Source organism: Pinus tabuliformis, chromosome X, assembly GCF_031772625.1.
Source record: "Pinus tabuliformis cultivar Carrire ecotype Pingquan chromosome X, CPIR1, whole genome shotgun sequence".
Lineage (NCBI taxonomy): Eukaryota > Viridiplantae > Streptophyta > Pinopsida > Pinales > Pinaceae > Pinus > Pinus tabuliformis.
In genome coordinates, this window is record NC_142308.1 from 364,150,081 (window position 1) to 364,168,429 (window position 18,349).

Genomic DNA, 18,349 nt, shown 5'->3' on the forward strand with positions numbered 1-18,349 from the left:
GGCCGACTTGATCATGTGGAGGGCTTACTCAATTTTCTTAGTGCCAAAATGTTCAAATGTTCAAATTTAAAATTCTTTCTTTTGAAAATGGCATGAAGGAACATGCCTTGAATTTAATATTATTTGGAAGGCTAAAATAATAATTATGAACACTGACCATAGCTACAAAAATCAACAATATCCACCACTATTTAGAAGTCCTTAGGATGTAGAAAGTAAAAACAAGTAATAATAATCAATAACATATTACTAGGCCAATTGGCCCACACAATTAGTAAAGTGGAAATTGTAAACTAATTAATGGAGGGAATCATACTTGCATTGGGAAATAGACCATCTATGCAATTGGGTGTGATCCCCATCTAGTGTTGGTGCTAGGTTTATATGATGGGTTTGCACCCCTCATTCCTTGCTCAACTATGAGAGGTTTCTTTGCTTCAAAAATGGCTATGACCATTTATGGGTGATATCTTCTTGTGGTGGAGGTTATTTGTGATAGCTTTCTTCCCCTCCATGAAGAACCCATTAGGCACGTTGGCATGTCCTCCCTTTAGATTTTTGCCATGGTGAGAACACATTAAGAAGGAAAGGTCGTTGGCAAGAGGCCCTTTGCACATAGTGCAAGGTGTCTCTCCCCTTATAATTCTGTTTTTTGGTGAAAGTGCAACACACCCATCTCTACCTATTGAACTACAATAATCTGCAAGTGAAGGCTTGCATAGATTAGAGAACTCTTGTACCAAGAAAATCATTTACTTGGTTTGGTTTTCTTGAATAAAGTTTTATTTCATATTTTTTGAATAAATAAGACTTCTATTCTAATGAGTTATCACATTGCGTTAAACTCAATGACCCAATGAAGACTTTTCCATAAGAGATCATCTTTCTAGGATACATACTAACACAACAATTGATTACAAAATTTGGATACCCATTCCTAGATTGATTGAGTAAACTTACAAACCAAACAAGTGAATCAAGGTCTTGTTTTTACCAAGATTAAAATTTCTACAAGACCATCCCCCATTGAATGAGTCTTTGGCCTAAAGCCAATCCCCTAAGAATCCATGACCAAGTGGCAAAGAAAGCTTTCCTTGGCTTAAACAAAGGGTTTCAGACTTCTAATGTTCGAAGAGAAAGTTTTCTTGCATTGATTTGGGCCCTAACTTGTTCATTCCAGGGTCCAGGATATGCTTTTGATATAATCACATATAACCATCAACAACCCTATGTTTTGTTATAAATCTATTTTTTTATTAGGCCACATGACCTTGAAGGCCTAGTTTGATCTTAAGATTATCACGAAATAATTCCTTTAAGTGCCCCATGATTTACTTAAATGATTGTCAAGTATATTTTGGAGTTTAAGACTGCTTATGTAGCTAATCGTAGGGTTGAAATCAAAGACCATAATGGCCTTATTAATGCCTTTTTTAAATAGGGAAAGGGATAAGAACTAGGTGTTCTCAACAAGAGATTGACCTTTATGGAGCAACATTAGGGATTGCCATAGGAAATGATCATTAAATATGTGCTTGAATTGAGTGTATCCTTTTGCTATGAGCTTTTGCTTAACACCTTAAGTTCTTTATATATTGTTGGTCACATAGTGCCTTTAATTTTCACTTGAGTTGGGGGAATAATCAGATTATGGAGTTTAAGGCACTGTTGCCAACTAGGTTTTGATAAGCCATATAGTTTCTATTTGAAACATTTCAAGCTTCCTTTACCTAGAGTGCTTGAATAATCTATTTGGCATGTATGATCGGAGTTTGGGCATTAGTCTTGACTATCAAGGCAACACAAAGTTCAATGTATTATGTGGAAACCTTTTCCCCATTAGTGTTGGCCCACACGAAGTTACACTAATAGGCACTAGTTGAGGGAACCCAAGAAAAGGAATAGTAGACATGCATAGCCATGAATACTTTGGAGCAAATTTGGAACCTTTTTCCTAGAGTCACATGGTTGGAATTCCATTTAGTGATCCATTTTTCCATTCTAAATAATGACATTATGGAGTCCTTCCTAAGGCACTCAAAAAGCAAACAAGGTCCCCCCAAAACTGAAAGCCGTAAGGGTAGCTTTAGTTGGCTTTGTATGTTGTATGTGGATGTGAATTGTTGTTGCCTTGTGTAAAGGTTCTTCAAAGGACTTAGGGGGATGGTGATTATGCACTTAATAGGGACAACATGTCATTTGGTGTTGTTGCTAACCTTGCAAGTTGATGGGATCCTTCATGCATTGGAAACAATGTAGTGTCAAGATCTGAGGATGAGTAAGTTAATTCTAGAATGACACAACAATGGGATTCTTGTTGGTCCCTTGACCTACCTTATTGCACAAAATTTGACTTTGTTGAAAGACATAAGTGTACTATCTTAACAACATGATATAGATTGTTTATTTGTCTTAAGTGCCAGGGTCTCCAAGTTCTAGAGTGAACACAAACCCTCATCTTTAAAGAGGGACAATCAGTCAATCCCATAAACACTATAAAAGTAGAGCCTCCACACATCGATTTGTTAGAAAACACTCGAGGCATAAGAATTGGGGATAACTTCGTTATTGTAATAAGCTGAATAATAAAATCTGTAACTCACATGGTGACCACCACCAATGAGGCAAAACCTTGGACATCTAGGAGTATGGTTTAGATTTGTTCCCCCCCAAACACAAAATGTTTGACCACAAAGACCACCTACTAACCACCAATGTGGCCTCTAGCCACCTATTAAGTGTGCACTTTAAAGGAATTTAATGGCTAGTAAGATTACAAGTTGGGTTACACCAAGAAGACATGGTGGTAAGTTAATTACAACATCCTCCCTTGCGCTAGACTTGGGGGGCATTACAAGTTATCCCCACCTAAAGGAAACTTTGGTCATCCCAAGGAGAGCATGAAACTTGAAAAAATTTGGTCTTTGTCATATGTTCGTTGGAGATGCCTACTCTTTGCACCTTTGTCCAACAATACTACCTCTGAATAATCTAATCATGTAGTAGTTGTTGAATATAATGTTGACAAGCCTTGATATATTTGGTTTTCAATGGTGAGCACTTCGAATTGCACCTTTATTCTCACATTAAACGATAGTTGTTCCTAATGAAATCCAAGCTCCTCTAATTGTTCCAATTCCTATGGCTTCTTGCCTAATCGCGACCACTCTATACACAACCTTATTGGAAGAAAGTGAAATCTTAAATTGCTTCATGCTTGACCATGCAATGGGAACCAAGATAGGAAAGTAGGCATGATCAAAGGCGAACGTTTTCTCATCCTGATTTCCAACCCATTGTGAATCAATATATCCAACTAAATTCCCCTAACCCCCATAAGAGTAATGCATACCAAATTGGTATGTACTCTTAATATATATCTCAAAATAATGTTTCTTATAAGTCGATGACTTCCCTTTGGTCCTTGCATATATCTAGAAATAAGATGAACTACAAGGGTGATGTCCAGTTGACTATAAATGAGAAATAAGAAACTGCCAACACGTTAATACATAGTGGCATCCAATGGTGACAAAACACATTTGATAGTGAATTCAAGCCTAGTCTAAAAAGGGATACGACAAGATTTGTGGTCCTACATGAAAAGCCTTTTTACAAGGTCAAAGGCATACTTGGCTACAAAATGTAGTACCATCACCTTATTGCAAACTTGAATCTCGAGAAAGTAATAAAAAAGACCCATATCAATGATTTCACAAGTGCTCATGCGGTTCTCCTTTATGTTAAGACTACTTGTTGTGAGAATCAAGTCGTTTACGTAAAGGATAGGGATTGAGATGTCTCCATTGATAAGGTTGAAAAAAAGGGTGAAGTTTAGAATAGGAATTGCTGAAACCACTAGAAAGAGTTTATCTATCTTCTTATGCGAATGCTTGCTTCAACCATACAAATGTTTTTTCAACTTTTTTCTTTTTCCTTTTTTCAAGGAAGACTTCTTGAACTTGTAGAGTTTAGAAATATTTTCCTCAAGAGGACCATGATATTGTTGCATTTAGATCTTCGCATGAAGATCCCCATCAAGGAAAGTTGATTTCACTTCCATTTGGTGATTCTTGTAGAAATTTTGAAAATCTACTTTTTAAAACACTAAAGAAATTTCACCACATTTGCTAAAGGTTTTCCTAATCTATTGATGGAACAATCAACATTATGATTGAATCTGAAATATATATTATAGCATCAAAATACTTACTTTTTTTCCAACGTAATCACTATGTAAGATTAAGAAAATAAACATTGAAAATGGTTATTTGAAGGAGAGAAGATTCACGACCCTTGTGGGCACAATTTACATCTATCAAATTTGAAAATTACTTTCGTTACAACAGATTTATTGCATCGATAAACTGATTTCGAGTTTCTTCCTAGCATGCTAAATCCAATAACATATCAATGAAGCTATCTTAATAAATCAACATACAAATTCAGCCAAGAAATCACTTGTGAATAATGAGAATACAAGTTTGATTTTTACATGTGCACCATACAAATTTGGACAACAATGATAAACTTTATTACATCATAAATGAAGATACAATACAACACATTAGCTCATCCCAAGATGGTGCATGTTTCTAGAGCGTATCTAACCAAGGGTACTGTAATTGCTACCAAACCCTAGTTAGGGCATTCACCATCAACAATGAACCCTAACCAACAATACCACAACATGGCAAGGCATCTTGCCTTTGCTTTCTTAGTGCATCAAAATATCTATAAGAAGTTAGGATCGCACCAATAAGTCCACCTTTGAATCTCCTGTTTGCATCACCCAAGTCTTCAAAGGAGTTTCATAAGCTTGCATCACATGAGCTCCATTAACATCAAGCACTTCTAGTCTTCTTTATGGTTTCATGCCTTAAACCTTAGGTTTTGATCACACTAAGATCTTAACCCCAATGCTTCAAGTATTTTCTAGGGTTTATATCACACACACTATAGCTCAACAAGTCTTTAGCTTAAGCCTTTCAACTTTTGCATCACATTGAGCACAAGGATTATAAGACAAGTAAATTAAAAGGATGCAAATATTCTAATAACTATGTTATCTTTTTATGCAAAGATACTCTCCATTTATATAAGATACACGAGGAGACTAATAATAGAAAGGGGATTTAGTCCATAAGCAACCTAATCTAAGCCACTAGAGTAGGTCCATATATGGCTCGTTCCTCTCCAAGGTGTACACATGTTGTAAGGTAGTTGGTTTCCACCTCCTATGTTGTGCACTCTCCAAGCTAAGGTTTTGCATGTCAAGTGCTTTCCATCTAAAGGCTGTATGCTACTCCACATGTGTATTGAGTCCATAATATCCTCCAACTTGTGCACTCTCTATTGTTCCTCAAGATACTCTTAGCTAGGGAACTATGCCAAGGCATCCTATAGAGACTAAAAACCTCTCTACTTTAAGCGAATACGAAAGAATCTAATAGCCACAAGGGGTATCCCTCAATCTAAAAGATTATTTCAAAGCATTCAAGGTTAGATTGTTTGTTTGATTTAAAGAGGTTGAGAAAGATCTATTAAAAATAATGGTAGAGTAGAGCATGCAATTTCTTTATAAACTTCAAACACCATGATCTCATTTATTAAGCACAGTAATAAATAAAGATGGTAGGTTCATAAGACTTAAAAGATCATTAGGGGAATTTAGAGGTAAAAAATGAGTCTCGAAACAAAAAATGTACTAAGAAAATTAACTTTTAAAGATCCAATAAGATTCAAGATGATGGTCATCCCCAGGGGTAAATATTTTGGATGGAAAATAATAAAACTACCTTTTTAAATTGTATTTATGGCTTATCTTCTTGTGGATTTACTCAAATGTGAACTGTAGACACTCGTTGGATGCGGAATTAAATTCCACATCCAACGGGTATGCACTTGACATACTTCTGAGTAGACCCACATCGAAAAAATTGAAAACATGAAAAAAGTGTGTTTCAACATGTTTTTTCTTGTATTTTCATTTTTTTTTTTGTTTTTCCAATATGGGTGTACTCGGAAGTATGTTGAGTGGGTACTCATTGGATGTGGAATTTAAATTTGCTTTCAATGAGTGTTTACACTTAACATTTTAGTAGATATATAAGGAGATAAACCAAAAATAAAAGAAAAAAATAGCTTTCTTCTTTTTCTTTAAAAATTCAAAACTCTTATTTTATTATTTTAACTATTATTTTATTATTTTCCTTAGGAGGCCCATTTTAGACCTCAAAATTATTTTAATGAACACTTTTCTTTGACTCATTAGAATGGTAGTCATTACTACCAAAGACAACAATGAATTGAATAAGCATTAGAGAGAAATGACACTCCCCAATATACTCAAATAGAAAGAAAATATATTGGGCATTTGTTAGAATGAATCTAGTGGTTTAAACAATAGAAAATAAAACTTCATATCGAAGAGCATTAACATTATGTATACAAAATGGTACAATAATAAATACATGCAATTATCCAAGTATTTCAAGAATCATCCATACTCATAATCTTTTGCAAAAATTTGACAAATTGTAAAATTTTGACAGAGGACATAAATAACAAGTTTCTAGAATTGGTAACATTGCTTCAATTTAAATTCAAAAGGTGTAGTTACGCACAAAAATTGAGAGAGCCTTAAATATTTTATTGCAAGACTAGATGAAGATAAGTTTTGCTATTCAAGTTTATAGATAACTAAAGGGCATAGCTTCAACGAAATTGAAATAAATACACATATTAAGAATACAAATTGATAAACAAGGGGTGAATCAAGTTAGGATTATGAAAACTACAACGAAAGCCCTTATCTAATAATTTTCAATTCAAGTTCATTTCTTAAGGTGATCTACAAACTGGAAGTCTGGTATCCTTCACAAGAAATGTTGATCTACAAATTGGAAGTCTTGTGTCCTTCCCAAGAAATGTTGATCCCTTGGAATGCCTTCCTTCTTTACTTTCCCCCATGGGTTCCAATTGACACTTGATCTTGATAACCATATTTCCAAAATAGATGGAAGTCGAAAATAATTAGGGTTCACACCACAATGATCTCATCCTTATCTAAGAACATGGAGGTAAACACCACTTTCAAAAATCTTTGACCCCTCTTTTAGTTCCTTCATCTCTTGTTTATTGATGACATGGAACTATACTAAGCAGTGGTTGAATTTTTGAATTAGAATCTTGCTATGTTTGTCAACTCATCCCCTATAGGATAGTTAAACTCAACCATTTTCGTAAAAGACATGTATAACTATATGAATAAATTAAAAGATATTGGAGGCTGATTTTGGCGTAAGTATATAACAACAATTATAATTTAAAATTAGAAAACAATTTATCTACAATATGCTCCACTTTCAAGTGGCCAATTATATCCTAGAATTTTTTTATATTGTTCTTTTGAGTCAATAGTGTCCACCGTTCACCTCCACACAATATAGTCTCTCATCTTTCATCCTTGGAGGCAAACTTGGCTTATATAAAGGATCAAATTCATTTTTAAAGGCTTTGCTAGCGTGGTTAATGGTATTGCATTTGTTTTGAGCTACTTGAATAAAAAATTTCTTTGTATTAACTATCCCAACATTCCTTATCATCATTGTTCAATTGGTTACTCTGGGAAGAGATAATTGATGTTGAGGCTTACTATTCAAAATATTAATAACATCATCTAGTATTAGAGCCTTCTTCTCAAATTTTGACCGCATTTTATTGATTTCAAGTTGTACATGTTGTCTTAGAGTTTCATTTTGTTGTAACAAGTCAAACAAATTCTAAATTGGTTTGTTGTGACATTAATCTGATTCGAGATTAAATGCTCCGCTCTAATCAAATACTTTTTACTTGCCATCTACTTCATAACTTCATTAATGGATTTCTTTAGTGTTTTAGTCATTTGATAATTTTCAACCGTTAATTTATCCTTCTCAAATAATTGTTGCCAACAACTCTTTATCAAAACTTTTTGTTGTTGTTCTATAGATGATCTTAATTCAGTTTTTTCAATTTCTTTCAATTTGCAGCATGCTCCTAAACTCAAAATTTTTATTGGGAAGCTTACAAAACTTACTCTTCAAAGGGTGATACTTTTCCACATTTTTTATCATGCATATCATGTTTTTGGATATGCTTCATCCTTAGCTTGGATAATTGTTGGATCATAACCTAGTTATCTGCTATTGTTGCTATCTATTTGACATTCAAATTATTAGTTAGGAGTGCCAATCAATAGTTTTGGTCTTTCAACTTGGACATTTTATCAACCAACTATTATTTTTCTTCTTGGGCTGTCATCAATTGTTGTCTGAATGTGTTCAACATCAAAATGTTTTAGCTTGAACTTGATAGAATTTATTTACAGGTTTGTCTTTCACTAAAAAAGAAATAAAAAATAAAGTGGTGGCCTTACAAGTTTGTCTTTCACTAATGCTTTCACAACTACATCATTCTGATCTATTGCCAAGGCCACCACTTTATTTTTAAGATATTGTTTTCGATTAGTGTATCTCTGTTATTTCTTGCTTGAGTTGCATCACTAACTTGGTGACCATTTTTTGGAGTTTTCCCACATCAATTATAATATGTAACAATTTTGCGGACACCATATCACTAGTTTCTCTATGGCACTCTATTTTATCAATCACATGGATTTTGTTTAGATTCGATTTAATCCTAGTGACATCATAGTCATGAGTTTTAATTTTAGTTTTTCCCACATCATATTCACTCCTGGTAATCTTTGGTTGTAAGACAATCATATCAAATACTCCTTTCTTATAATCAATTGATGTTAACAGTTTGGGGATTGTTGGTCCTTTGTTAAAGGTTTTAGGATATAAAACATTCCTTGACATTCTAGACTGCTTTTAAATCGAAACCATCATAGGAAATATATATGTATCAACCCCTAATAGGATTTTCTAAGTTTTTACTTTAGAGAATCCTTCTTCATTTATAACTTCTTTCATAACATCTTTTGAAGTAAGCGTTGTTGAAACATGTGTGACATTGATTATAGGGCCTTTATGCATTTGTTTATCGAAATCTTGCTCTAGAAGTGGTTCAACTTCATTCACGTTTGCCTCCTAAACAAGGATTATTATGTTAGAAGAATGAGTTGTCTTTGGGGCCTTTTATGTTTGTTTTTTCTTTTTCAATTCAAGCAATTGAATCTTCAAGTCCAATTTTTTTTTGAACAAGCTTACTTGATTGATTTGTGATAAGCTTGTTTGGTTCTCTTCCTTTTGATTAGGAAAAATGTCCCACCAACCGTTAAGGGGTCTCCCCGGTGAGAAGTCCTAATTAGATGTCACACCGTTTGGGATAGGAGTCCCATTCATTATGTGGGCCCGACTGCCACCATGTATGTTTTGCTCCTGACTGTCAAATGTGGAGATATTAGAGTGAGGGCAAGAAATAATTGCCCGTAAAATGGGAATCAGGTGAACCCACGATTGACAATTTGCAGAACATGATACAAGAATTTAACCAAAAAAAATAAGAAGAAGCATGCCTCAAGAAGGGTTAGTGAGCTAAAACCATCTCAAACTACACGAACAATAAAGTGCCAGAAGTTAATTGCAAATAAGTTCACAATAATTTATCGACATAGCATGAAACAAGAAAGCGAAGATTCAAAGCAAACATGCAAGCCATAATCCACGAGTTATTTCATTAACATATTTCCCACATGAAAGCACACATACAAGCACAATGTAAATACATGATAACCAATACAACCACCATGAAGATGCATGAGCCAAAAGTAAAGAAATTCTCATTGTCCATGTTGCAAATTCAAGTACATATTCAACAAGTCCATCAAAGCTTGGTAGTGGAACATGGGATGCTCATACCATCTTTCCAATAAAAATCCTAGCCTCACTAGAACTCACCCTACTAGCTGCCAAGAGTTGAGTGCCTATAGCTTCTTAAGCACAAAACAACTATCTAAAGCTAGCCCTAACTCAAGTGATAAAGTCCCTTACAAATGAGATATGGGGTTATATATTATAGAAATGAAGTGACTTTTCACCTACCCTCATGACTCTTGGACTTCATAGATGGTTTTCTAACATTTATCATTTTCAAATTTATAAAAAAAATCATATTTACACTATGACAATAGAAATGTGATGGATGAGGTCATTATATGCGTTATTTCTCCCTTTCCATGTAAGGCACTCCTTCTTCTATGTTGTTGTCCTAAGAGGATAAGCTTTTTAACAATGTTGGACCCTGTGGTCGTGGTTCTTGTACGAATTAACAAGAAATTCCCAAAATTCATATGTGATGTTCTCAAGGTAAGTCATGCTCATCAAGGGTTTGAAGTAATGCTCTTAGGTTCCTTTAAAGTGGTTGCACAGATCTTCATATAATTATCATTCCTTATCCTTGGGATATTTATCCTTTAGCCATGTCATTAAATGCCTCTTGTCCTTTTCTATCAAAGGCATCATTTAAGTTGGGAAATATGGCCTTTAACCATCAAACACATGCTACACTGGGTGTACCTTGTTGCTGGTAATGTTGGCATTTTAATCATGTTATTCAAAATTAGGGCCATAGGTGGTGCTATTGTCATTGTTTGTGCATTAAGGGTTCTTTCAACATCATCAACAATCAAATTTTTAGCCTCGACACCTTTCATAGTACCAACAAGTAATTGCATTTGTTGATATAAAAATGACTATGCCTTTGCATAACCCACATAACTATGATGCCCCCTTCTGCGACCAAATTGTAAAACCTTCTATCGACCAAAATTTCCATTCTCCTTTTGACAAAGCATATCAGATTGACTCTATTAGTAAATCTGTCCTTAGAAAAAGACACCTTCCCTTCCATTTTAACATATATAATCATTCGCTGTAGGTCCCTTCATTATTATGTCAAGCAACAAAAGATTTATTGGTTACCATAAGAGGCTTGAGAATGTGATCAACATAGCACATTAGAAGGCTTTAGTGCAGCAACAGGATTTCACCTGACAACCAGAATCTATCAATATCGATGGTCTATGGTGGTGCAGGATGCTTCAGGGATAACTGAGATAAAGTTTACACCATGTCTCTAAAATAAATTGCTACTAGAAACTTTTGGTCCCAAATTGAATCAAAACATGAGTAAAAGGATGACTATAATCTGCCCTGAATTTATTTAATCTTTCTAGCTACAATGTTTCATCATGTCGCTCTTGAAATTGTGCAAAATCCTGCCACAAATGCAGGTTTCATTTGACTTGCAAAAACCTTGAAAAGCACATTCTAAACTTGATCTGTCAACATTAGATCACCTTTCTTGGCTACAAGCTTTTCGATGAAACTAGTTCCAAGACTGTTAACATCAACAATTACATTGTCCATCTTGCCTTAAGCTATGGATTTACCTTGTCTTCTATCCCTAAGTATTCCCTAGGGGCCATGGACATTTTTCTTCAACAAATGCTTCAATGGACTTTTCTTCCATGAGCGCTATATCACATTTTCTATTGACCCCTATAAATAAAGGATGGTAACACATTTAGCTGATTTAAGACTAGCTTACACATATTCATCTTTTCATGGGAATTCCTTCATTGCTTCATACTATTGCAACTCATCTTGTTCTTATCACCTTTGGTTGATAAACGAAGGATGTTAATGTTGAAATTTCTAAGTTTGTCACATTAGAAATTCCTACTGCATTATCTGGTTTATTTCACCTACTTGTTTATTCCATTAACAAGTTATTATTACATATAAATATTGAAAATAAACACAAATGCAGCCTGAACTCATATACAGATCAACAACTGAAATACTGAGACAAACACATAAGGGACACCGTTATTTTTGGACAATTGTCCTCAGAAAAACCCAATGCAGGAAAACCTGTGCAATAGTTCTGAGGATTTTATTATTATGCAGATTCTTGAGTACAACTAGGGTGCTAAAATGGCTCACCCAATAGAGATTGTTACACAACAGTAATACCTCTTCTCGGAGACAGATATTTAGCTTCTCATCTCTCGTCTTCCCCACGAAAATCCTTTTGGCGCTTCTCCTAGGCTCTGCGTCAGCCCTTCTAGCCTCAGTGTAGCTCTTGAACCCTATGCATCAGCCTTCTGCCTCTCTGCATCAGCTCTTTGGCCTTCTGTGTCACCCACGCATGCCCCTCAGCCTCTGCGCAGTCTCTAGTTGCCTTTGCGTGGCTCCTGTTGCCTCTGTGTAGCTCTGGCTACCTCTGCGTGGCTCCTGTTGCCTCTGTGTAGCTCTGGTTGCCTCTGCGTCAACCACTTCAGTCACTGTGCTGACCCTCAGGCACTATCTCTACCTCTCTGCTATGTACTCACTGCCCCTCGCTGCAACAAATCACTTGTTTGAATTTCTCAACAAACCCCTCTCCAGAAAATCGAACTGATTGATCAATCTTGGTGTATCTCCAACTGATCCTCAAGCCTCCTCTTATACTTTTCTTGTTGAGTCTGTTAGGGTCCTATAATAATAGGATTCATAATTTTGAATTGGCTATGGTTAGTCTTGTAATATTGTACATACTTTGGCTTTCTGCAAAATGTTTTCCCATATTAAAAATAAAAAATGTAAAGAGGGTATGTCCTAAAATAAAGGACTAAAAGAAAGAAAAAGATAAAAAAAGTATAAGATATGAACCCCACAAAAGAGATCAAAATAGATTATGAAAGTGTGCAAATTTAAATGCCACTCCTTTTTCACTTTAATTTCCAAAATAATATTGTGTGCAGCTTGTAAAAAATGCCACAAATCTATGATGGTCAAAGTAGTTTAAACTTGATTCATTCATGCTTTAAATTTCATGTTAATAGATAGAGAATAAAGATCTAGCCAAACTGTTTAATATTGGCAGATCAATAGTTAGGTAGAGAATAATAATGAGCTCATCAATTTAGTTTGAGCCATTGGAAGTTATAAGGTTAGGATTAGATAGTTTGTTTACCAAAGAAAAAGAAATGAAGGGTCAGCAAGCTCAAATGCACCCAATGAATGAAGAGAAAATGCTAGGGTAAATAAAGAGTAGGTAGAAGAAGTTTTGGAAATGCACAAAGTTGCTAGCTCAAATGCACTTTCATCATATTTGATCCTTCATTCATGCTTTAAATTTCATGTTAATAGATAGAGAATAAAGATCTAGCCAAACTGTTTAATATTGGCAGATCAATAGTTAGGTAGAGAATAATAATGAGCTCATCAATTTAGTTTGAGCCATTGGAAGTTATAAGGTTAGAATTAGATAGTTTGTTTACCAAAGAAAAAGAAATGAAGGGTCAGCAAGCTCAAATGCACCCAATGAATGAAGAGAAAATGCTAGGGTAAATAAAGAGTAGGTAGAAGAAGTTTTGGAAATGCACAAAGTTGCTAGCTCAAATGCACTTTCATCATATTTGATCCTATGTTTTATGTGCAGGAGGGATTATTAAAGGCAAAGGTCAATTCACTAATTTCCCCTCATTTCACTAAACCCCTTTATTAATTTCCCTTCAATTCACTAATAAAGAAAGAAAAAGATAAAAAAAGTATAAGATATGAACCCCACAAAAGAGATCAAAATAGATTATGAAAGTGTGCAAATTTAAATGCCACTCCTTTTTCACTTTAATTTCCAAAATAATATTGTGTGCAGCTTGTAAAAAATGCCACAAATCTATGATGGTCAAAGTAGTTTAAACTTGATTCATTCATGCTTTAAATTTCATGTTAATAGACAGAGAATAAAGATCTAGCCAAACTGTTTAATATTGGCAGATCAATAGTTAGGTAGAGAATAATAATGAGCTCATCAATTTAGTTTGAGCCATTGGAAGTTATAAGGTTAGAATTAGATAGTTTGTTTACCAAAGAAAAAGAAATGAAGGGTCAGCAAGCTCAAATGCACCCAATGAATGAAGAGAAAATGCTAGGGTAAATAAAGAGTAGGTAGAAGAAGTTTTGGAAATGCACAAAGTTGCTAGCTCAAATGCACTTTCATCATATTTGATCCTTCATTCATGCTTTAAATTTCATGTTAATAGATAGAGAATAAAGATCTAGCCAAACTGTTTAATATTGGCAGATCAATAGTTAGGTAGAGAATAATAATGAGCTCATCAATTTAGTTTGAGCCATTGGAAGTTATAAGGTTAGAATTAGATAGTTTGTTTACCAAAGAAAAAGAAATGAAGGGTTAGCAAGCTCAAATGCACCCAATGAATGAAGAGAAAATGCTAGGGTAAATAAAGAGTAGGTAGAAGAAGTTTTGGAAATGCACAAAGTTGCTAGCTCAAATGCACTTTCATCATATTTGATCCTATGTTTTATGTGCAGGAGGAATTATTAAAGGCAAAGGTCAATTCACTAATTTCCCCTCATTTCACTAAACCCCTTTATTAATTTCCCTTCATTATTTTTCATTTTCAAAAGAGGTATTTTCCCTTGTAAAAATATCCCCTCCCCTTCATTCCACTTTCCCCCTTATTTCATTCCATTTCCCCTTCCCAAAACCCCTTACCCTAGTGTGAAACCCATTCCCATCACAAATAATACCCCCCTTTATTAATTTCCCTTTTTCCCTTAAAAACCCACTAAAACCCCTTTATCCTAAGTTTGAAAGGTTAAATGTGTCGGGCCCCATTAAAAACCCTCCCTGATACCCTTTAAACTTAACCCCTATGTTATTTTTCTAACCCATAGTCCCACTGTATATATTTAACCCCCCATTTTTATAATTCCTTGATACCCTATTAACCCATCTCATATATCAAAATCCCCTAATTACTTTCTAATTAATTACATTTTATTGTAATTAAATCCAACCCCACTCCGCAACTCCACCCTCGCAGCGTCGCCACACGATAGCCCTCCGACATTCCACCTCCAGATCTAACGGCCCATATCCATATCGCGTGCTCCCATCGTCCAACACTTAAAATCCCAAAAGCACGCGAGATTCGCAGTTTCGACGGATCGCTATTTCGCTACGTGGCAGTGCCACGTTGTATCGCGTGCTCTTGAAAAATACCGCCCTCCACCCAAAAGCGGTGCGATATGGCATAAAACCGCCTCCCCACGTAAAAGCAAACTGCTCACTGTTCATTCGTTAATCCCGCGCCAAAATTTAACCATTGTTAGTTAAAATCCGAAAAAGCCCCCTTTTCACTCTTTTCACTGATTTTTCGTTGCAAACGCCTCTGTTAACCAATTCCAATGCTCGGAAACCCTATTCAACCATTTTCAACCCATTTACAACCTGAAGACCCTGTAGATTCCAAATTGAAGCAGCACACAGACAATTCAAGCTTCAGAAACCTCTGTTGCTACCATACAACCCTGATTGCACACCAAATCTCTGTTTTCCAGGTATTCTTGAAAGAACCAGAACGACCCTCTATTTAAAGCTCTGCACAGTAATTAATGAAAGGTTAATTGATTAAATTAATTAAAAGACCCTGCCAAACTAGAATAAACCCACTGTGCATCCAAAGGCCCTTTTTCTACAGATTATATTCGCCCTTCCTACTGTTCCAGAGCCCCTAAGCTTACTCCTAAGCCATAGAAAGAATAATTCAATAGAATAAACCAAATTATGGCTTCCCAAAGCATTCTGAGTGAAAAACCCCTACAAACCCCTCACCTGGACATTGACCACCTCCCATTGGCAGACAAAGATTTCCAAATTAAAGACACATCTACCTCTAGCCACCTATTAAAGCTCCACTGCTGGAGTAAAGATAAATTCCTGAACCAGAATGATGACATTCATCTATGGGAATCAAATTTGCCCAAATACTTGTTCCCACAGGTATACTTGTTCCCAAAAATCATCCACTTCTGCCAAGCTTGCTATATCCCAAGTCAAAGAGCCATAGTCTCTCCTGACCAACATATTTTATTTACAATCACTGCTGAGTCCATAAATCAAATGCTGCAGATCCAGCCAAGCCCAAATGAGACCCCATTTTCCATTGAAGCCTTACTTGAACTTTACATCAAGTTGGACCTTCCTAAGAGGGCTCAAATCTTTTAGACTTTCATCCTAGAGGAGTCTCATATTCCTACAGACAATCCTCCATACTTTGCCACCATTTTCTCTAAAAAGGCTAGACAAATTATAACCATGCTGTCTTGTATCCTTGGGTATACTACCGATGAATTTGTAGATGAACCTGTACTTGCTTTCCTTTCTATTTTTTTCCCAGGCAAGCCTCCAACAACAGTCTTCAATTTTGCCCAGTTCTTGGCAGACATAATCCATGATCAATTGATCAGGTTGCCAAATGAAAGAGTATTTAAATACTCTTCAGTGTTGTTCCACATGTTTTTATATTTTCAGTCAGATAGGTTTCCAGTCAATATCCAGAAGTTGGATACTAAGGGCCATCCTAGATCAGTCATCTTTTGGACACCCTTAATCCAAAAGTATTCCACTATTTTCAGTTACAAAGAGTTCATTGATTCCTTTGTGCATCCAGTTGTAAATATGCTAACCAGTAGCAATCAACCCAGGATCAGTGATGAGATAAAAAGAGTTTTGCAATTATCTAAGAACAATAGAGTAGGAGACTGGTATCTATACCAGGACCACACAGAAATCAGGATATATGGATGCCAACTCACTCCCTACAAGCTGCCTAGATATCTCTCCATGAGAATATTTGCATTAGAATATTTCAGGCAGATCATAAACTCAGATGATGTCAATTTTCTGTTAGCTAGGAAGAAAACACAGTTTAAGATAAAAAACCAGCTGGACCCTTTTATTTGTAATAATAGGGAAGTTGGATAAGAAGCAGACAAAATTTTACAACAAATGAATTTCAGGAGCAGTTTCATGTGGCAGTATGACCCTAATGGAGTCATAAACAAATTGAGATTCAAATTCAAATTAAGCCCTTTTATGCATGAATCCAGGCTAGACATTGAAAAATATGCCAACCAGTCAGAGTGGTTGGAAAATACCCTAATAGATGTGGAAAAGTAGATAGATACTAGTTCCTTTTTTCATATTCAAACCTTATAGGAACAAATGGGTATTAGTCCCATTCTACAAACTCCAGCCATGTAGGACAGAAATGTAAAAAGAACCAGGGAAGAAGGCTCTAGCTCTGAAATGGATACTACAAATGATAGGTTTGAAATAATGTACAGGAACAAGCCCAAGCTTAATCCTGTAAATGAGCAAGAGGAGACCATTGAGACAATTCAAATCATTGATAGTGAGATAGTGGTTAAAAAGAATACAGCTCCAACAGTTTTAGAGGAAACTCATCAACCTTCCACCTCAAATACTCAGATTATTGAAAAACAACTTAGTATTGAAGTCTCTTCGTCCAGTAAACCAGTGGATAAAGAGAAAGATATAAAAGAGAAGTACAAAGAAATCAAGTTGAGGAATGAGGCATTGAAGGCTGAAACATATGCCCAATACTTCAAACAGACACCTGACAATCAGAATAGATTAATGTCAGCCTTTGACATTAAAACTGGTAAAATGCAAATGACCTTTTTGCAGCCTACAGTCCAGCAGCCTAGATCGTCAACAGACTACAGGAAGACAGAGTTTGAAGTTTTGGCTAGGGATGTTCACCCTATTGATCAAATTGAATTCCATAAGAAGGCAGGTGAAATGATATACTCAACAATGACCAACAAGGCCATGAGTGTTCAAAAGCTTCAAAACTCTCTAGACAACATCACAACACAGTTTAAGCTAGAGAAAACATCATCACAGGCAAAAGATAACATAATCAAGTCATTAGAAGACTTGGTAATTGAAATTGGATATAATCCAAATGATATCAAGGCTGCAGAAAAACTAATAAAGAAGAAAAATGAGGATATTGCTGCTTTAAAGAAGCAACTGAAGTTACCCTCTTCTGAACATCCACAGACCAAGGAGGTCCTAGAAAGCCAAACCTAGAAAGATGAGATGATGGACCTCATTCTCCAGCTAAATGCTCAATTAAAAGAAATGGAGAAGGAATTGGATGAGTTAATACAGCTGAAACAAGCTAGCCTTGAGACATCCACTGTCACTGCTATTCCTACAGTTACAACAGTTCCTTCAATTTTGGCAGCTTCATTGGCCCCAACAACTCCACTAGCTACAACACTTCCAGCTTCAACAACAACAAAATCAACAGTAGCAGCAGTTCATCTTAGTGATGAAGCAGCTAAACAGGTCAAAGCCATGGAGGACATGTCCATTTAGACCACTGAAATAAATAGAATTAAAGAACAGATAAAAAGTCTAGAGGATGAGAAGAAACTGACTCAAGTCATTCATAAAAATGAAGTACATAAGTCAAACAGGTTGACTGAGAGGATAAAGAACTTAGAAAATGAAT